The sequence below is a fragment of the Pezoporus wallicus genome, unplaced genomic scaffold (genome assembly GCF_028554395.1).
Source record: "Pezoporus wallicus isolate ANWC-B61680 ecotype Strahan unplaced genomic scaffold, APGP_CSIRO_Pwel_v1 scaffold_2584, whole genome shotgun sequence".
Lineage (NCBI taxonomy): Eukaryota > Metazoa > Chordata > Aves > Psittaciformes > Psittacidae > Pezoporus > Pezoporus wallicus.
In genome coordinates, this window is record NW_026642851.1 from 11,109,332 (window position 1) to 11,131,246 (window position 21,915).

The window sequence follows — 21,915 nt, forward strand, 5'->3', positions numbered from 1 at the left end:
TCCCCCTGGAGACCCTGGCCCCAGCTATACTGTGAAATAATGACAAGCAAAAGCCTGTTAGGAAGGAGCAGGGTTTTGGGTACTCTTGAAGGCTTGTGCTCTTCTCTTTTTCCCCTGTTTGACTCCCTCCTTTCTTAGCCGAGATACACAGAGGTTTTATGTAAAACAGAATAGAAATATCATAGCATTTGCTAAAACAATAGAAGGATCCAGCCACATGGGCTTCATTCTCGCTACTATTGGCTGGAGCGAATTGTGCCATTTTGCATCAACTGCTGATTTCAGCAGGGCTGTTCCTGCAGTGTTGCTCAGCCCTCTGTCTGGTCTGGTCTGGTCTGTCTGGATGATTTTTCTTTCAAGAATTTGATATACGTGGGGACGCGATTGGGAAATTACTGGGGAAAACATTGTTTTCATGTTGGTTGTTTTTACTCTAAGTGTTGACACATTCTGTCCCTCCAAATCTTGGTGATTAAATGAGGGGGGTTTTGACCCTGGAGATGACAAATAAATTCACTTGGTTTGCCAAACTAGCAATAGAGTGTCTTGTGATGAGAAGAATACTGATGAATTTTTTCAGCCTCCCCTACCCTTATTCTCCCTCTCTGCATCCATCCTGATCTCCCAGTTTTGTATGTGACAGAACAGCTTTTGCCCCTTAATCATTAGCCTTACATTTCAATGTACAAGACTGCAGGAGCACAGTGCCTGGGTCTGTGTACCCAGCTCTAAACCCCAGCGAGCCTGGAGGTCACCGTGTCATTTTAAGACTTGACCCTACCTGGAGGGTCAGGGTTTGAACTTGCTTCTGTTTTCACTGCATGGCCTTGAGAGTCTCCAGCATCAAACCCAGAGAAGGGAAACAGCTTGCTTTACCCAAACCACCAAACTGAGATGTTCACCCAGTGCTGCTGTTGATGAAAGAGCAGACCTGAGCAGCTTTGGAACAGCAAGGTCCTCTGGTTCCTGCTCCCTGCTGGTCACGCACCCTTTGGATCTGTTTGCTTTCCTGTAGTGGGGATAAGGCAGAACCCCCACCTTGCCCTTCCAAAACCCCAGAGGACAAAGTAAAGGACAGGAGCTGGTCACCCAGGACTGGCCTGCCCTCCTCCCGAAGAAATGCTGCTTGACTTCCAGCTGACCTTCAGGCTTTTACAAGCTTAAAGAGAGAGAGTTACAGAATTGTTAACAGCTATTTTATTACACTTACAGATTGTGTGAGTCGTGTTTTATTGGAACCCAGCACTTGGCAAGTTCTGCGTTTGGCTGCAAGGGGAAGTTGAAGGGCTGTGGTTACTCTGACACGTTAACCCCTTGCTTCCAGCATCTCCTGCTGTGCTAAGCCAAACTCTTGGGCACAGCTGCAACCTGTTTCATTATGAAGGTGCCATGCTGAAAAACACCGATATGAAGCTAATAGTGTCTGACCATGGGAGGAGATACCATGGGGTTGGAGGTGTTTAGGGACACTTTTTAATCTGATTGCCGTGTACTAATGCCATGGCTTATTGCTCAGCTTTAAGGAGAGGTAATACTGTTTGGGACCTTGCAGAATCAGGTTCCAAAATCACTTTATTCCAAATGGGTTTTGAATAAGAACTCTACTCAGAGCAACACCACTTAACGTAGAAGATTTCTCCTCCCTTTGTCTTCCATAGGCACTATTTTACAATTTTATTTATTTCATGTTTTTGAATTGATGCTTTCAGTGATAATTCACACAATAATGCATTACACAGCAGCAAGAGGCCCATGCCAAAGGTGTTCTGTGGAGTACAAACTGAAGTCTCAGTCGCAGTGCTCAGCCTCTGCTGGGGTCCTGGCCCTTCCTGGAGGTGCTTTTACAGTGCAGCTCTGGTGTGAGAGGGAGCTGCAGACTCAGTGACTCCCAGAAAGACATTTTCACAAGGGGCTTGGATTCACAGAGGAGAAGCAGGTATGTGGGGATTCCTTGTTTCCTGAAAGCACCCACCAAACAGGGCATAAGGTGTGACCGTCATCTTGGTCCTTGCAGTTAGCTTTGTTTTCCTGCATGTTTCTTCTCCTTTAGCACAGCTTGTTGCTCCAAGACACTGGCTCTGCATTTCTGCCTAAGCATCCCTCACTTCTTAGAGGTCTGTGTAGGTTCATTTTAGTTCAGGCCTTTGCAATCTGGGAGGCAGAAAGTTTGGACAAGAGGATGGGAATGCTGATTGCTCATTCTCTTTGCTCTGTTCTCTGGCCTGATTTTGCATCCATCTGTCTTCACAAAGGAAGAGGCCCTGGCAGCTCCCAGAAGAGGTGGGATATTGTAGCCTGTTGCGCTAGTCCCAGTGTATATTGGAGGCAAACCAAAATCTGTTGACCAGCCTAGCTTGGCAGCACAACCAGAATGTTGCAATGAGATGATTAAGAAGTCTAATTGATTGATTTTAATGTGAGAACTGAGTCTTGGCTCCTGTATGTTTGACTTCCCAAATCTGCTTGGACACAGGCTGGTCTCTGCCAAAATACCTCCTTTGTACCACAGACCCATGTCTAGCATTAAGAAAACATTTTCCTGAGTAGGACCTGGGTGGAGATCCTGCCCGGTACTTGTTCGTTCATGGGTCAAATGCAGCAGCAGCTGACAGGGTCGCAAGGGTCTTCTATTGGTTGAGCCAAGATTTGCTCAGTGCTCAATCTGAATAAAACCTCACCTCTACTTGGGAGGAAGAATGCGAATGGTTCTCATGATTCTAGTTGAGAATATGGAAATAGTTGCTTCTGAGTCCCCAGAAGGATTTGGGGCATTTCAGAAACTAGGAAATGGCCCACACTCTGCATGGTCCAGTCTGTAAATTTAGGGAGGAAGCCTAAAGGAAAAGAGTTGAGCAGAACTGGTAATTCCTTTAAATTTAGGGGTTATTTTCAAGTGCTAAGAATACCAAAAGAAGTGGCTCCAGCATGGAGAAGCAAAAGAAAAATCAGCAAAAGCCAACACTGACTGAAATACGGTCTCTTATGTCCCTAGGTAGGAGTGTACAGAAAGTGAAAAATAGCTTTCTGGAAGAACATGGGATGAAACTCATTGCTGAAAAGAACAGCTGTGCATATCTGGTCTGGAGAGCCCACCTCAGTAACATGGCTGGGGAGCAGCTGATGGGAGTACAGCCTGGACAAAGCACGTTGCAGGTTGTCTGAGAGTCCATCCTGTGTGCTACAAGCCAAATGTGGTCACTGGCAGTGTACCTGTCAAACATGGCTTGCCTAGTGATGCCGGTTCTCCCAGACTCCTTCTCGAGCCAATGCAGTCTCCTCCCACGAAAGAATTTGGAGTGCCTTAGCTAGAGAGCTATTCAGGAACATCATCTGGAGTATCCTCTATCTTGCAACAGGGACATAAACATCTTCATTATGGAGAGCTTTTCCAGGTACGTCCCAGTGTGTTGCTGTTGCAGAAAAGCAGCAAATTCAGAGGCATAAACCACCCTCTGGTCTGCAAGATGCACAAAATCGGGCAAATGGGGCCTGAGGTGTACTGTGATGTCTGTATTTGTAGGCTGCAGTTTGGAAAGAGTCTGGGGGAGAACAAGGACAATGATCTCCAGAGCATCACCTGAGAAAAACAGGGGTAGCTTAACCTGGGGGTGCCTAAGGGCAGGAAAGAAAGGAACATGGCATATGCAAATCTTCAAATGTATAGAAAGCTGTTGTGAGAAGAAAAATGCATTCTCTGTTCTTGGCAGGTAGTACAAGGAATAAATGGTAAAGAAGACTTGGGTTACTGTTTATAATAAGATACAGTGTGTAAATTGCTGGGAAGAGCTGCCCTAGAAAGCTGTGAGGTCCCTGTACTGCGTGCCAGTGAAGAGCACACGGGACAAGTATCTGCTGTAGGGAGATATGATCCTGCTCTGGACTAGGAGAATGGCCTTGATAACCTTTTAAGGTCCTTCCTGGCCCTATTTCTCTATGTCTGGGTTTTTTTTTAATCGTCTTTTTTGTTTTCTTTTCCTTTGGTTCTGAAGGTAGAATGTAAGCTGGGATGCTTTATTGCTGGCTGCAGCTCCTTCCTTCATTTCCATCATTTCTAGATGCTTATAAATGAGCTTCCAACATCTGTAGAACATGATGGCTTCAGTTTTGGATGCTGAACAAGTCTTGCACGTTATTTTATGTACTGGAGCAGGATTCCAGAGCGGGATAGGGCAGCACTTCGTATAATTGAATGCTTTCTGAAGATGGATTGGGAAATATGTTTCATTTCTGTTCCTTTCCTCTATTCTTAAGGGGTCAGACAGGATACTCTCTGATGATTTGCACAGAGATATGTCCAGTATTTTCTAACACTTTTGTGTTAAGGGCACTGTTCAAGAGATCTACTGAACTCCTGCAATGTAACACTGCCCACAGTACTGCCTTCTGCTGAGGAAAAACAATCTGTTGAAGCGAGTGTGATTTTTCCAATGGAGATGATTCCATGAGTGTTACAGCTGAACATGCAAATTCACCAGCTCATTCTGGTTGTAGTAGGTGCTGCACAGCTCTTACTAACAACTTGCTCTGCTTCCCACGTCTGCCTCGTTCAGACCTGGTTTGTAACCATCACTCTTTGTAATACAGAAGGGAATTTCTGTGGCAAACGGGAGCTTAGCACCATTGAATTCCCCTGAAGAATCCCAGTCTTCATTGTTAAGGCTGGAAGAAACGAGAAGCTGGTGAACGAGTTATTGTACTTTCTAAATCAGCCATTGGATTGCTCTTGGTAATGGTCCAGTGAAGTTTAATATTGTGATAAGAGCCACAGGGGCTGCTGACAGAATTACATGTTTCACAATTTGTAGTGAATCAACTGCCATTTACTTCACTTCCTTCAGAGTTGGCATGTATATTTCTCTTCAGGATTATCACCAGCACCACAGGTCTTTCAATCAAATAGCACAAGAATTAATAATTTTGGCTGGTTTTTGTACTGGGCATTGGGGATCTTCTGGAAGAAATATGCTTTATAAGCTGAAGGTATCCCCTGACATATTATCTGCCAATCCCCGCTGGTTGGTGGTGGGAAGTCATTGCATACCACCACGTTTTTAAGCAATCTGTGCTGAGGGAGTCTGAGGCAGCTGTGTAGCTTTAAGGATTAAGGTAGGACCCTGGCACAGTTTCCATGTCCGGATTTCTGACAACCCCTTTCAACACAAATGAAGTAAATCTCCGACACAAATGTAGTGTGCAGGACTGCTCCAAATGTGCCAGCAAAGAGGGAAGGAGCTAAGAAAGCCGTGTCATTTGTGCTTTCCTAATTACATCATTGAAATTAGAAAGGAAAAATCTCAGCCACGGTGAGATATTCCTCATCCAAGTGCTCCTGCAGGATGGTCAGGGATAGAGTAGGCCATGGGGAGACTTGCTTTCTGTGCACAGTGAAAAACCATGAGCTGGGCCTGCTGGAAATAGTGATGTGTTTCTGGAGCAAGGTACCAAGTTTTAGGAATGAAAGTATGAGCACTGTTGCATAATTGCCAAGAAGGACGGAGAAGGCATCTTTCAGCAGAGGGAAGGATCCTGTGACAGCACTGTCTTGTGCAGGGGGTGTCTCTGAAGGCTCCTGCTCTCCTGCCAAATGTCGGCTCCTCAGACTTCAGGTGCACCTCATCCTCTGTGCTCTCTCTGCACCCCAGTTCTTCTCAGCACCTCTTCAGTATCAGTTGGGCTTCTTGGCTTGTCAAGTAGCAAACCAGTAGTGAGGACAGTGAGGATAGTTTTTCACATGTGGGTGTTTGGCAGTGCCAGTGCCTGTCCATCAGCATGCCCGCAGCCTTCATTACTGCATTCCTTTTTCCTAGCATGTCACATCTTGTTCCTTCAACATGATGCTGGGGCCAGCTTTTCTCACTGTGGGGTTCATGCTCAAATCCACTTACTGCTTTTCACTCTGGTTGCTCATTTCTCATCCTTTCTCCCTGCCAGACTTGTGGGCTTCTCTCCATTTTGGCCTCTTTCTACTCTACTTTGCCTTGTTCAGCAGCTTAGTACATCTTGCTATTGCTACTTTCTAGTTTTGTTTGTAAATACAGGGGAAAATAGTGTGAGCAGGAGAGGCAAAGGTGAGTTCAGGTTTTCGGGGAGAGAACTGAAAAGCATGTCAGTAGGGATGATCTTGAGATCCTTTGATGCTGGAGTGGTCTGCTGACTCCCCAGGAGTGTCTGGAAGAGGAGGGGGCATGCAATGCTTCAGAGGAAGGCCTACCTGGGCCAATACTGGCATTGTTCTCATCTTTGTAAGTGACCTTTCCTTCTCCTTCTGCCCTATTTCTGTCTCTCTTTCACCCACCTACTGAGCTCCCCTTTTGCTTTAACGGTACAGAAATGTTATCTACTGACTAGAAGGCGACTTTGGGTGTCTGAGTGCCATCTCTGCCACAGTGAGGGAGACAGACAGAGCTGCTGGGCAGATGGGCAGAGAAATCCTGCGCCAGGCTCCTGGGGCTGAATTAAATGGCACCTCCTTCTACTAGAAGTAGAACTCTTTCAGTTGTCATTTGTGTAATGATTTAGCCAATGTTGTTTTAACATGAGGGCTTCAGGAAGGGCAAAGAGAGGGCATCAAATGAAATGGTGTTGGCTGGACACGGCACAGCAGGGAAAACAGCAGCTTACATAGTCCTCCTTACTGTGGCACAGAGCTTGACTCCAGCTTTATTTTTGGGAGCAATTCAGATCAATATAACCTGTATTTATTTAGCAATGCAAGAAATGATAACAACAGGGATACTAATTAGTGCAGATTGTTGTGTTTGATTTTTGTGACGCTAATAGCCAGTCACTAAGTGTTCAGTAGCAGTTTCTGCTAACTGGGTTTCTAATGCCCACCCTTCTGTTACTCCCATGGTTAGAACAAGATGAGTTTAAAATCTGCACCTGAGGGGGGAAGGACATTGTTCTGTGCATTCAGTCTTCCTTCCAGGCTCTCCAAGTGGAGCTAAAGAGGCAGACTTAATACCAGGCTGAATGTGTCTTTAAAGTCATTGATATAGTTTTGTTTCATTAGAATTCTGATAGTGAAGATAAAAGTGAGAACCAGGTTATGATTGGATTGAATGAAACAGGAGGCAATTGGAGATGTGCCACTTGGAGCACATGGTCCTGTCTGCTAGGATAGGAGTGTGTGGCAGACAGAGCTGCTTCAGGCAGAGGCAGCAAGGTGCTGCCATCAGTAACAAAGGCAAAGAAGATAAGCTGGCCAGCATGTTCACAGACTGGTATATTTGCTGAAGGCCATAATTCAGCCTCTTCATTGCTTTTGGTACACTGGAGCTTCATCTTCACAGTGCAGCTCATTTTTGGCTCTCAGGCTGCAACAGAACTGTTTTCACCACCTCCTTTTTATAAATTTGTGTCTATAAACTAAAAGGAGGAATAGTAAGTGAAGGGAAACTTTCCTCCCTAAATGTGTGACAGAAGAGAACACAGAAAAGCAGAAGAGCAGCACTGTGGAGGTGTGACAGAGGAAGGTGATGGCAGCCAGGAGAAGGCAAGCACCAGTCACGTTCCACAACACTGAGAGGTGAAGCTGGAAGCTGTGGGCAAGGCTCGCGGTGGCTTCATGACAACATTGCTGTGGGGCTCTGGGCAGCACTATTCTGCTCCCCACCTCCAGCGTGTTTAAATCTCATGTTTCAGTAGTGCCTTGCAAGACTTTACTGTGGGAGGACCTCACTTTAATGTCCTGCTCTGCTAAATAATATTCTGTATTATAAAGGATTTTCAAAGAACAGTCGCAACTGCTGTCTTATTCTGGGGCTTCTTAATTTAGTTTTTAGTCCTGTGTAACTTTAATCATAGAATAGTTAGGGTTGGAAAAGACCTTAAGATCATCTAGTTCCAACCCCCCTGCATGGGCAGGGACCCCTCACACTAAACCATCTCACCCAAGGCTCTGTCCAACCTGGCCTTGAACACTGCCAGGGATGGAGCATTCACAACCTCCTTGGGCAACCCATTCCAGTGCCTCACCACCCTTACAGTAAAGAACTTCCTCCTTACATCCAATCTAAACTTCCTCTGTGTAAGTTTTAACCCGTTACCCCTTGTCCTATCACTACAGTCTCTAATGAAGAGTCCCTCCCTAGCATCCTTAGAGGCCCCTTTCAGATACTGGAAGGCTGCTATGAGGTCTCCATGCAACCTTCTCTTCTCCAGGCTGAACAGCCCCAGCTTCCTCAGTCTATCTCCATACGGGAGGTGCTCCGGTCCCCTGATCGTCCTCCTGGCCCTCCTCTGGACTTGCTCCAACAGTTCCATGTCCTTTTGATGTTGAGGACCCCAGAACTGCACACAGCACTCCAAGTGAGGTCTCACAAGAGCAGAGTAGAGGGGCAGGATCACCTCCTCCGACCTGCTGGTGACACTCCTTTGGATGCAGCCCAGGATACGGTTGCCTTTCTGGGCTGCAAGCGCACATTGAAGCTGGCTCATGTTCATTTTCTCATCGACCAACACCGCCAAGTCCTTCTCCACAGGGCTGCTCTGAATCTCTTCTCTGCCCAGCCTGTAGCTGTGCCTGGCATTGCTCTGACCCAGGTGTAGGACCTTGCACTTGGCATGGTTAAACTTCATAAGGTTGGCATCAGCCCACCTCACAAGCGTGTCAAGGTCCCTCTGGATGCCATTCCTTCCCTCCATGGTATCAACCGAACCACACAGCTTGGTGTCATCGGCAAACTTGCTGAGGGCGCACTCAATCCCACTGTCCATGGCACCAACAAAGATGTTGAACAAGACCGGTCCCAACACCGATCCCTGAGGGACACCACTCGTTACTGGTCTCCAGCTGGACATTGAGCCACTGACCACAACTCTTTGAGTGTGGCCATCCAGCCAGTTCTTCATCCACCGAGTGGTCCATCCGTCAAACTGATGTCTCTCCAATTTAGAGACAAGGATGTCATGTGGGACAATGTCGAATTCTTTGCACAAGTCCAGGTAGGTGACATCAGCTGCTCTACTCCTGTCCATCAGTTCCATGGAACCATCATAGAAGGCCATGTAGTAGTACAAGAGGTAAACCCCCAAACTAGACACATGAATGTTACCAAACACAAGCAAATATCTAAACACCCTCTGCTACAAACGTTACCCTGTGTAACAAATGCAGATTTCTTGAATTCTCCTTTCCAAGAAGATCTCACCATAGGCAGTGTAGTAGCAAATGCCAATTGGTGTATTGATAAGGAATGGTGAGGAAATGATGCATGCTCTCTACGTTTCTGCCAAGTTCATGCAGATGGAACCCAAACCCCTTTCCTTTCACCTTTGGGATCGCCACTCTCCAATGACTGTACGTGGTATAAAAGCCTTTACGGATACAGTATGAACATACAGATTTATTTAGAGGGACACCCCGCGGCGATGCCCAGTGTGTGGCCACCATGGGCAGGGACATCCCCTGGGCCTCCTGGGCACAGGCGCTGCCTCAGGGCCAGCAGGACAAAGGCCTTTCTCTAAGGGATGCTGGGTGAAGGGGCAGCAGCAGCAGCAGGGCTGCGGTGGGCAGGGCTGCAGGGGCCCCGTCACCCCCGTGTCATAGTGCCGGCACCCGGCCACGCAGCATCACAATGCTCCGGGGCAGTATGAGTCCAGCGCCCTCCCCTGCCCCACTGCCAGAGTGCCCGGCGCTGCCACCAGGACAGAGCTGGCAGGCGGAGGGCATCCGAGAGGCAGTCCTTGGGGCACCGGGGGAATTCTTGGCAGGGGAAAGGGGGTTGATGGGGGCAAACCTTGAAGCTGCACGAAGCTGCAGGAGGTTCTGTGCTGCGGTTCCAGCTCCTGGAGGGGCCACGCTCAAAGCTCATCGGATCTATGGATGGATGGATGGAAATCCTGCCTCAGTCACTGGGGAGCTTGCCGTCCTCATCTGCTGGGCACCAGGGCATTAGGTGAGGGGGGGACTGAGGGAGGGAACACCTGAAGCTGCGAAGCTGCAGGAGGTTCTGTGCTGCGGTTCCAGCTTCTGGAGGGGCCACGCTCAAAGCATCATCGAGGGATCCTGCTTTGGTTGTCAGGAAGCTGGCCATCCTCACCTCCTGGGGAGAGAGTGGCAGTAGCCAGAAGAAAAAGGATGCACAGGCGGCTCAGTGCCCTCCCCCAGTGCTCTGGAGCTCCCACTGCCAAGCACAGGAAGGATTCGTGCTCCGAGGATTCATCAGGCCAATGGCATTTTGCTGTTGTTGGAAGCCCCTGAGACGGCTTCAGGTGGAAGCAGAAAAAGCAGTGCCAGTGTCCCCTTGTCCCCTTAGAGGCGTAACCAGCGTGTGGAGCTGGAGCAGGTCTTGTTCACGTGCTCAGGGAGTAGCCGATCGCCAGCACTGGGGTCAGGAAGGAATTTTCCCCCGGGGCAGATTGGCACCGGTCCCCGGGGGTTTTTTGCCTTCCTCTGAGCACTGAGCATGACCCCTTGTCAGGGCTCCTGGGTCCATTCTGGCTGCGTTATCGCCCGGTGCTCATGCTCCACGAAGGCGGCCCCTCGTGTCCTGCAGCTGGGGGAGGGAAGTGCTTTTTTCCCCCCAGGCTGGACTAGCAAGCGTCCCTGGGGTTTTTTGCCTTCCTCTGCAGCCGAGCACAGCCCCTTCACGGGGCTCCTTTGGGTCATGGTGTCCCGAAGGCAGCTGCTCGTGCTCCACGCAGGTGGCCCTCGTGCCCCGCATCCGGGGGGAGGCAGCCTTCTGGACTCCCAGGGTGGCCCCAGCGTGGCCCCGGGACTCGCTGCTGTCCTCTGGAGTACTGAGCACCAGCCCTCGTCAGCTCTTCCCTGGCCCTTTCTGGCTGGGTTCTTCCTTGCACTGCTCTCGCACCACCACGGCACCGCTCCTGCCCTGGCTTTCCTTTCTCAGGCTGCAAGGGAGGGTTTTTCCAGCTAAACTGAAGGGTCTAAGCTAAACCAGACTAAAATTAACTAAGCTAAACTAAATCAAATCACTTGATTTAGAAATAAATCAAATACTCTTTCTACCCGTAACCATTCTGAGTTGTGTCTTCGAAAGTGGTTTTGGTGCTGAAATTCCCTTGGCATTTCAGGTAAATAAGGTTCTCCTCATTGTACAACTTGTGAGTGCAGGGAAGGGGAGGCAATAAAATGCAATGGAATAGAACAGAAGAGAGTGGAATGGAACTGAACAGAATGCAAAAGAAAGCTCTGCTATGTTATGCATATAGAAACATAGAATAGTTAGGGTTGGAAAGGACCTTAAGATCATCTAGTTCCAACCCCCCTGCATGGGCAGGGACCCCTCACACTAAACCATCTCACCCAAGGCTCTGTCCAACCTGGCCTTGAACACTGCCAGGGATGGAGCATTCGCAACCTCCTTGGGCAACCCATTCCAGTGCCTCACCACCCTTACAGTAAAGAACATCCTCCTTACATCCAATCTAAACTTCCCCTGTGTAAGTTTTAACCCGTTACCCCTTGTCCTATCACTACAGTCTCTAATGAAGGGTCCCTCCCCAGCATCCTTAGAGGCCCCTTTCAGATACTGGAAGGCTGCTATGAGGTCTCCATGCAGCCTTCTCTTCTCCAGGCTGAACAGCCCCAGCTTTCCCAGCCTCTCTTCATACGGGAGGTGCTCCAGTCCCCTGATCGTCCTCGTAGCCCTTCTCTGGGCTTGTTCCAACAGTTCCATGTCCTTTTCATGTTGAGGACACCAGAACTGCACACAATACTCCAAGTGAGGTCTCACAAGAGCAGAGTAGAGGGGCAGGATCACCTCCTTTGACCTGCTGGTCATGCTCCTTTTGATGCAGCCCAGGATACGGTTGGCTTTCTGGGCTGCGAGTGCACACTGAAGCTGGCTCATGTTCATTTTCTCATCGACCAAAACCCCCAAGTCCTTCTCTGCAGGGCTGATCTGAATCTCTTCTCTGCCCAACCTGTAGCTGTGCCTGGGATGACTCCGACTCAGGTGTAGGACCTTGCAGTTGGCATGGTTAAACTTCATAAGGTTGGCATCAGCCCACCTCACAAGTGTGTCAAGGTCCCTCTGGATGCCATTCCTTCCCTCCAGCTTACCAACCGAACCACACAGCTTGGTGTCATTGGCAAACTTGCTGAGGGCGCACTCAATCCCACTGTCCATGTCAGCGACAAAGATGTTGAACCAGACCGGTCCCAACACCAATCCCTGAGGGACACCACTCGTTACTGGTCTCCAGCTGGACATTGAGCCATTGACCACAACTCTTTGCGTGCGGCCATCCAGCCAGTTCTTCATCCACTGAGTGGTCCATCCATCAAATTGATGTCTCTCCAATTTAGAGACAAGGATGTCATGTGGGACAATGTCAAATGCTTTGCACAAGTCCAGGTAAATGACATCAGCTGCTCTACCCCTGTCCATCAGTTCCCTAGCCCCATCTTAGAAGGCCACCAAATTGGTCAGGCAGGATTTCCCCTTAGTGAAGCCATGTTTTGGCTGTCACCAACCACCTTGTTGTTCTTCATGTGCCTTAGCATGCCTTCCAGGAGACCCTGCTCCAAGATTTTGCCAGGCACAGAGGTGAGACTGACTGCTCTGTTGTTCCCTGGGTCATCCGTTTTCTCCTTCTTGAATATGAGGGTTTTATTTTCCCTTTTTCCAGTCATTGGGAACTTCCCCTGACTGCCATGATTTCTCAAAGATGACAGACGGTGGCTTAGCAACTTCATTCACCAGCTCCTTCAGGACCTGCGGATGGATTTCATCAGGTCCCATGGACTTGTGCACGTTCAGGTTCTTAAGATGGTCTCGAACCAGATCCTCTCCTAGCTCCATGTTCTTCTTACACGATACTTCCCCGAGGGTTTTAATACTATCCTACAGACCTGAGTCACTTACTTGTGTTTCATGAGTGTTTCAGGGAAAACCTGCTCAGCCCAGACGGTTTAAACCAAACTGGGATCAAAACACTTTGTTGAGCTTTCGAGAACGTGGAATTAGGCAGCAGTCAGTAAGGTGTTGCATTCAAGTAGTAGTACAAGAGGTAAACCCCCAAACTAGACACATGAATGTTAACAAACACAAGCAAATATCTAAACACCCTCTGCTACAAACGTTACCCTGTGTAACAAACGCAGAAGAGATTTCTTGAATTCTCCTTTCCAAGAAGACCTCACCATAGGCAGTGTAGTAGCAAATGCCAGTTGGTGTATTGATAAGGAATGGTGAGGAAATGCTGCATGCTCTCTACGTTTCTGCCAAGTTCATGCAGATGCATTTCATCAGGTTCCATGGACTTGCACTTGTTCAGGTTCTTAAGATGGTCTCAAACCAGATCCTATGGTACAGTGGGCCTGAGGTCTTCATTCTCACAGTCCCTTCGTCTGCCTTCCAGGACTTGGGTGGTGCAGTCAGAGCCTTTGCCAGTGAAGACCAGGGCAAAGAAGTCATTAAGAACCTCAACCTTCTCCAAATCCAGGGCAGCCACTTCTCCTGACAGCTTCTGGAGAGGGGCCACGTTGTTCCTAGTCTGTCTTTTATTTGCGATGTAACTGCCTTCTTGTTACCTTTCACATCCCTTGCCAAATTTAATTCTAACTGTGCCTCAGCTTTCCTAACCTGGTCCATAGCTTCCCAGACAACATCCCTGTATTCTTCCCAGGCCTCCTGTCCTTGCTTCCACCTTCTATAAGCTTCTTTTTTCCTCAGCAGCTCCTTATCCATCCAAGGAGGTCTCCTGGCCCTCCTGCTGCACTTCCTTCTAGTTGGGATGCACCACTCCTGAACTTGTAGCAGGTGATCCTTGAATATCAACCAACAGTCTTGGGACCCCCCTGCACTCTAGGGCTATATCCCGTGGGACCTTACTAACCTTCCTGAAGGGGCCAAAGTCTTCTCTCTTGTAGTCCAGGGCAGTAATGTCTTGCACTCTTCCCTTCAGTGGTCATGAAAACACAGGCGCCACACTTCTTCCCCCTTCCAAGATTATCAGCTCTCTCAACTCATCTCCTCTGCTCCTCACTGCCCCTTAGCCCTGGACTGTGAGGAATTTGAGTTTCTGTTCCACTTGGTATCACTTTCTGCCAACACTGTTTCTTTCTACCCATCCTTTCCTCTGCTGATCTGCCTCTTATCTCGCAGTGATCCTACAGATAAACAATCCCCTGTGGCCTCTTGAGATATTACTGGCAAGAGCTGTGTATCTCTCTCCTCTGCCTAAGATTATCCTCTCCGTCGGAGGGTGGCAGGGCAGTGCTCAAACCTCTTGATCCTTGGGTGCTTCAGTGCCAGGCTGAGGAAGTCAGGGATGCGTGATCTCTTCTGCAGGGTGGGAGTCCTTCAGGGAGGGCTGGCAGAAATGTGGCTGAGGATGTGACCAACTTCACCCTGCCACCCAGAGATGGTGTGTTTGGGCCTTCGGATGCTGTCTTGCCCGGCATGCAGGGCATTCAGTGCCTCCAGCCTGTTGCATATCTACCAAAACTCACTACAGCTCCTTTTGCCCTGTAATTTGCTCTTTAAACATTTTTTTATGACTCCCAATTACCAGAATTACAAGCTGTCTGTCTGATACAGTTATTGATCCTGTCCTAGAACCAGAGCAGGGAGCCTCCACATTCTCCCTCTGTGGCCTCCTTGGCCAGCCTAACCACACCACCAGATTCTGCTAGAATTTAAGCAGTCCACAGCCTTTATTGGTTCACGGCTCCTCACATCCCCTGTCTCACAAATGCTCTTGCCTCTTCTGTTTTTCATGATAAGGTGAGAATTAAGGTTTTATTCTTATTCCACGTCTGTGCTTCGATCTCCTGCTGACTTCTATTTCAAACAGCAGCTTTTGAGGGCTGAATTATTAAGGTCTTATTAAGATACATATCTATCTTCTTGCAGCTGCTGGTCCTTGCTGTGAGATGTAGCTCTGCCTTTGGTCTTTTCTACTGTGTTTGTAAATACCTCTCAGAACAGGAGCTTGGTGTTACCTGGCAGAGTGCTGCCTACTTAAGTAACTGAAACTCTGGTCTATTATAATGTGTATAGGCTTTCCCGACTTGCATTGACTGCCTTGTCTCTGGCATTTGGTTCTGAAATATGTGCCTCAGAAAACAGAGGTTGAGCAGTAAGTATTGACTAATACTGAGTAATGTATCACTGGAGAGTTTCTCTAAAAGCTCAAAAGCTTTTAGAACTGCCATTATGGAGGGGCTGCTGACAATAGTTCTGTGCAAAAGCAGAGAACCAGCCTCAGGCAGTGTCCAGCGGTGGCATAGCATCACCTGCAGAGTGTCCTGGGTTTTGACTGCTGGGTGTAAGTCCTCCAAGGAACTGACATCTGTGATCATGTCTTGTGGCCAGTCAGTCTTGCATGTGCAAATAGGAGCCTGAGACTCTTCCTCAGAAAGGCAACAGGCTCTTTTATTCAAAAGAGTCTCTGGTTTGACTGGCCAACATTCAATGTGCTATGCCCAGACTATAGCTTTCTGTATTAAATGTAACTTGAACTGTATGTTCTGTCCTGTTACAGTGATGCTGGATACATGGGGGGCTTTGTTCATGTCATGACTCCAGTGCTAGCTCTCCTCTCCAGTGTGCATGCTGTGCTGTGTCAGAATATAACTAACGGTTTCTCATGCTTGGGATCTAATGTGAATTCCTAATATTTGCCATACCTTATCACTAGATGCCTGATAACTCAGATCTGATAGGTGGTGCTTGAGTTTTTAGGCCCAGCTTATGAATTTTGGCATGTAACACCTTTATGTGGATGTTTCACAAGGTGACGGCTGAATCCTGGGTGGTACTCCTGTGTGGCTGGGGCTCGCAGCTGACGTGAGCCCTGGTGTCCCGCCGGGGCCCGCACAGTTCTAGCTATTCTGGCCACGGAGATATCGCTACGCCTGCAGGCAGCCGCATCCTCCCGTTCAAAAAGCAGCTGTACCTTTACCTAGCGCCTTGCAGCCCTGCATGGGCACGGGATAAGTCACCGGGCTGGCTGCCGGAGAGGACTCCGGCACCTCCCTGCTAGGGGCGGCTTTGCCAGTAGAGGGCAAGCGGTGCCCGCGGTGAACCCGGAGCCGCCGGCAGGGGTGCGCGGAAGGGAGCTGCCGCCAGGAGCTGGGCTGCTGCAGCATTACCGGTTCTCCGACCCGCCTCGGCCCGACCGCACCGAGCTAAAGGAGGGTCTGACAATCACCTCCCGGTACTGAACACCACCCCATCCCCCCCCCCCCCCCCCACTGGGGCTGCGGGGGGACTTGAGGAATCAAGAACGAAAGCGCAGTTGTGTCTCCTTTAAAGACCCTGCCAAACGCTGGCGGGAGATCTGCTCTAACGTTAGCAACGGCGCAGGCCAGGCACAGCGTTAGAGGTGCAGAAACACGTGGGCAGGCAGGGTCAGCAGGGACAGCCGCAGGGCAGCCGCAGCTCCTCTCCAGCATCCCTCTCCCAGATCCAAGGAAGCCTGCTCCCCATCTTGCACACAGGGGACGCGCGCAGGAGAGGTGCGGGGGGGCAGAAAGCGGGGTGCACAGAGGAGGGCTGGGGCTGAATTTGTTGCCAGCCACGGGACAGGACATTTGTCCTTGGCTGAGGGATTTGGTGCTCAGTGGGTGACTTTTAGTGCAGAACGAGGATAAATACACCGAAGATGCTGCCAGACACGAGAGTCTTCTTTGGAAAGGAAAATGAGAACTGTGACCCCAAGAGCAGTCACATCTCGAGTGACTCTCCCCGGTGCATCCCCTGCAGCTCTGCTGAGCTGTCGGCACAAGGGACAGACCTGTCCCGGCAGCATCCGTGCTACAGCGGGCGGGCCAGGGCCGGGCTCCCTCCTGCATCCGCGTCTCACTCTGTATTGAATGATGTTAAGCAGGGCTGGAGCTGGCGCCTCGGCCTCATTACCTTCAATTACAATAATTGTTGCCTCTCTCCAGTGTTTTGCATTTTTCCCTGGGGGAATCTCTCCGCTCTTCTTTTCCAGCCTTGCTCCAGCTTCCCCCTATCGATTGGATCGCTCTGGCCCCGGTCCTAGGAGCGATGCCTCCAGGAGGATAAATGCAAATCGTCCTATTGATTGGGAGGAGCAGGAGTGCAGCTCCTTTGGGGGAGGAAGGATTCGTTTTAGATGAAAAAAAGTAAAGTGATGAGCATGGCAGGAAATGCTTCACTTTCTGGGCCCCTTGAAAAGTGTTTCTTTATCATGTCCTCTATCTGTGGGGAATGCAGATTAGTGTCACTGCGATGATGTGTCACATGCGCATGGAGAGGTGGATCCTGCGAAGCAGACGCTAGCCTTGTTTCCTATTTATTTTGTGTGACCAGGTATCACTGATCATCCCTGGAACTCCCCTCCTCCAGTTTGCAAGTAATCGAGTTTCACTGGGGACATGCTAATTGCTGCTGAAAGTGAACAGGCATATAGCGTGCAGGCCTCCATCACCTCTTTGAACTGCCCCAGTTACCGGGATAAAGCTCCCTGGGATTTATTCACCTGCGGGAACCTGCTTGGCAGCTTGTCTGTCATAGGGGAGAGGCTGGGGAAGGAGCCAGGCTTTGGGCTCTGCATACTCTTAGCTCCTGAAATGGCTACTTGGTTCAGTAAACCCATGGCCAGCCACAGAAGTGGGGAGCCAAAGAAATTGCATGGAGTCATATTACGTTCCCTGCCCCCTGGGCTTTATGTTGAGCATAGCTATTCTAGCTTAAGCCTTAATTATTTTTAAAGACAATAATCAACATAAATAAAGGTAATTCAGTAGAATTAACTTGTGTGTATCATATCCAAAATGCTAGCACAATAACTGGAAAGAGAAAGTCGTTTGTTGGCTAGTGTTGAGCAGTAAAGAAAAAAGCCCCAACCCTGCTCTGATTAATACTGCTCCAAAGATGCTTTAAACAATCCCAATCCTTTTAACTTCATATAATTTCCAAATGAGAAATTCCCAGCTGAATCATAATTGCAAGGTGCAAAAAAAGAATGGATATGGTGCATGAACATTGCTTTTGACGCCAATTTGAAATGATGGCAGTGCAGCAGTACCAACCCTTCCTTGCTAGTGAAATTAACATCTTTCATACTGGCTGTACTGGCAAATGCCAGTGTGCACATGCAAACCCAGCAGCATGCAAATCCTCAGCTCCCTGAGGAATGCAGGTTTCCTCAGGACAGGGCTGCTGCGATGCCTTGTCTAGAGAGGTGAATGTAGAATGGATTTCCAAATCCAAGGTTCAAACAAGCAGAGAACACTGCATTAACACGGTTGTTCTTTGGCAGAGGTAGACACAGAAGGGTTACATCCAAATGTTTGGGGGAAGTGATGGTGAGTTGCCAGCATGCCAGGCAAGTTTACAGCAGGGTGAGGAATTCACGATAATGTTCAAACCTGCCAGACGGAGGAATTACTTTTTACTGCAAACCGCTTTTCTAGGGGTAGTTGCTTAAATCAGGCTTTAACTTAGTTTTGCAGGCATGCTGCTGCTGATGGCATATGTACAGAGGCAGGAGCAGTGTGGGGAGGCATTAATGCCAGTTAACATAAAAAAAGAGAAAGGGAACATATTAAAGAAGCAATACAAAAGGAGAAGGCTGATTTTTTTAAGCTGGGTTCCCAGAAAGGAGCTTTTCTCTTGTTCAAAGTTACACTCGGAAAGTGCTGCCAGGTTGACCTCTGTCTTGGCTTGTCTTATTTTCCTCCTGGATCTAAGGAAGACTTAAACCCCTTGTGGCAGTCATCCTCTCATGCCTGTGCTGGGGCTTTCAAGCACAAGAAACTTCTGGAGGAGGTGGTGGATGTGGTTTGGTATTTCATGGGGTGTATTTCACCAGCTGACACTGGGAGGGAGCCTTTTGCATGGCTGCACTGCTCACATGCTCCTGGTGGAAAATAGGAGCATGAATGTGATTGTAAGAGAAAGCAGGTCCTGTGCTGAGCAGCTGCTTGCCTTGTAGGAGAAGTCCTGGTCTGGAGGAGTTCAGGACCTTGGATGCTCATTTGAATTGGTTTTTAAGATTGACTCATCAGTTCCTAAGTCCTCTTGACAGAAACTCGGCACTGCAACTATCAGCTTCTGAAATGAAGTAAGAGAGCCAAACCAGCATTCAAGTGGCCTGCAAAGACTCTTTGGATGGATCTTTTCTTTTGGTTGGCAATTTCATAGAGTCATATAATTGTTTAGGTTGGAAAAGATATTTAACTTCATCTTCTTAAAGACAAAAGTTTTGCATCAAAATTTCATGACACAGTTTAGAGCTGATGTAGAGGGGAATGTGCTTCTGTGAGATGCTTCCCAATGCAGTCCCTTTCCCTGAGGTGCCTGGAGGCTGATTTTGCAACTAAGAAGCCCTTCATTGGTGTTAGTTTCAAAGGGCTTTGCCATATCTGGTGTGAGGGAGTAGCCCTGTGCTCTGTGGGGCTATGTAGTCCCTTCGAGTGGAGTCTCCAGGCTTCTCTGCCATGGCTGCTGGAGACACATCATGTGGCCTTGGGCTCCTGACGCTTTCCTTGATGGTTCCTTGTAGTCATTATCCCACATTCCTTCTGGTTGCAGAACATGTTGTTATTACTGCTTTGTGCTGGGTCTGTCTCCTGTCCCCTTTTTACAGGCCAGTCTGGCCCGGCTTGCTCCTGCCTCTGAAACAAAAGCAAATTAGCACTGCAGAAGCTGAATTATTTTGTTTATGTTATGTCCTCTCAGAAGACCCAACACGATCCTTGTGCAGGCAGCTCCCTGAGCAGAGTACCAGTGAGTAAGGAGACACTGCCAGTCAGTCAGTCAGCAATTCCTGAACCTGGCTTCATGCACAAGTTCCCCAAAAGGTTCTTTAAAGTAGTTACTTTGAGGGAAACTAAGGCTGAAGGTGATCCCTGCTGCCCCTCCATCACTTGTGGTACTTCAAGAACGCCTGTAGTATGCAGAATTAGCAATTTTTTACAGTAAACTGTACCACATAATTCAAACTTGACAACTGTCAATGAAATTTACCGCTCAAAACTGATCTGGAGCACATTGCCTGTCCATGCTCCCTCAGCCAGGATGTTTATAATACTCTGGGAGTCTCTCATGTTACTTAGTGCAGTAATGTGGCTCCACGAATAAAAGCCATTTCCAGTCTGTCAGTATCTCATGTAACAAATGAGATCTGCTAAATGCGCTTGTCACCAGTGGTAAGATCAGAAGAATCAGAATCGCACACGTTGCTGTAATGATTCTAACTTGTCATGAATGATATTTTCATGTGTTTGCAAATGAGTGTCTGATCACCGGTGCCAGAGTGGGAGATATGGCTTGGCTGATCTTGCTGCTTTTGTAATTTCTAAACAGGAACAAGAATTATAAAATTACTTTGTGGTGGAGTGCAAATATGTATAACATAAGTGTAAAGACTGCGGTGCAGCACACGTGTATCTATCTTATACATATGCAAATCGCAAGACTCACAGTAAAACCATTATAAGGTGTGATGGCATCAGCACTAATTAGCTGGAGATCCAGTCTGCTCCTCTCTGCCAAAGTAAGCTGGAGTTATCTCAATCTCAGATTTCATATTTCCTCCTTTCTCTTTCAGGGAAGGAATGTCTGTCACAAGGTATTATGTCCTGAATAGAAAATGTTTTTAAAGACTCACAAAACATCTCAAATTAAAATTCTAACGTAAATTTTGCTATTACCTTACTATCTGCACATCATCCAACAGCTTTAATACTAGCTGTGGACCCAAATATTTAAAGCATTTTGCCCATAAATGGGAAACAGTCAGTGTGTGAGTAGAAATCAAGGCTTATAAACTGTAATGGGAACAGAAAGGAGAAAACTAAATTAGCAAAGAAATTTTAACTATGGGGCACACTGTTTTCAGGACCAAGACATAAAGGAAAACTGTCCAAGGTAAACACGACCCACAGGATGCCGGGTGGTGGGGCATCGCCTCCTGCTTCCCTCCTCGACTGTTCTTCCATAGGAAATGTTGGCAGGAGAACAGTTATCGCGGGGTGACACCGACCCACGGGCCTGCCCTTGTTGCGTGGACGTGACACCAGCGTGGAAAACCCGCGGAGGACCGGGAGCCGCGGTAACCCCTGCGCCGCACGGCGCGCCCCGGGCCGCGGGAGCGCCATGGACCGGAGGGACTGAGACCGCCGCCGCCGCCAGCCTTCAGCAGAGCCGCTGTCAGCTCCCCGGCAGCCCGGGCGGCGGTTCAAAAACCGACGGGGCAGTTCAAAACCCAAACCCGGCTGCAGCGAAACTTGCGGCATCCCCGGTGTCGCAACACTTGTGCATCCCGGTCTGGCCGTAATGTAGGGAGAGGGGAGGCGGGGCAGGACTGGCGGCGGGGACTCGCCGAAGCCCCGGTGGCAGCGCGGGCCCCCGGGCACGGCCGGGGCAGGTTCAGCCTCGTTCCCTTTGGCCGTTCCCCGCGAGCACGGGGTTGTCAGCACTGTTTATTGATTAAACACGTCTCCGCCAAACCTGCAGCCAGAGCCACTACATTTGCTTGTGCAGCTCAACGTTGCTGCCTCCGGAAGGGGGTTATTCCGAGCGACCCCGGCGGAGCTCTCTTGGGAGAGCCCCGAAACTAATGCAGCGGGAGAGGGCGCTCCGTGCCGCCAGCGATCTCTATCTCGGCAGAGCCCCGGGGACCTGCACTTAGTGCCCGTCATTGAATTAAGCGGGGTTAATGGCCCGCCCAGCCGGCCCGCCCGGAGCCGGAGGAGCCGCCGCCGCCGCCGCCCGGGGGCGCCGCGGGCGGGAGCGCACGTCGGGGCCGCGCCCGCCGCCGGTGGGAGGGGGGGAAGGAGTGGCGGCCCTGCCCGCGGCGCAGCCAATGGGGCGGGGCGGGGCAGGGGGCGGGGCGAAGCAGCCCGGCCCGCGGCCGGCGCCGGAGGTATTTACGGGGCGGGAAGCGCCTCCGCCGTGTCAGTGAGGCGGCGCCTGCTGGGTTGGAGGCTGTGCGCCATCGCGCTGGTGCCGCCGCTCCCGGGCGCTG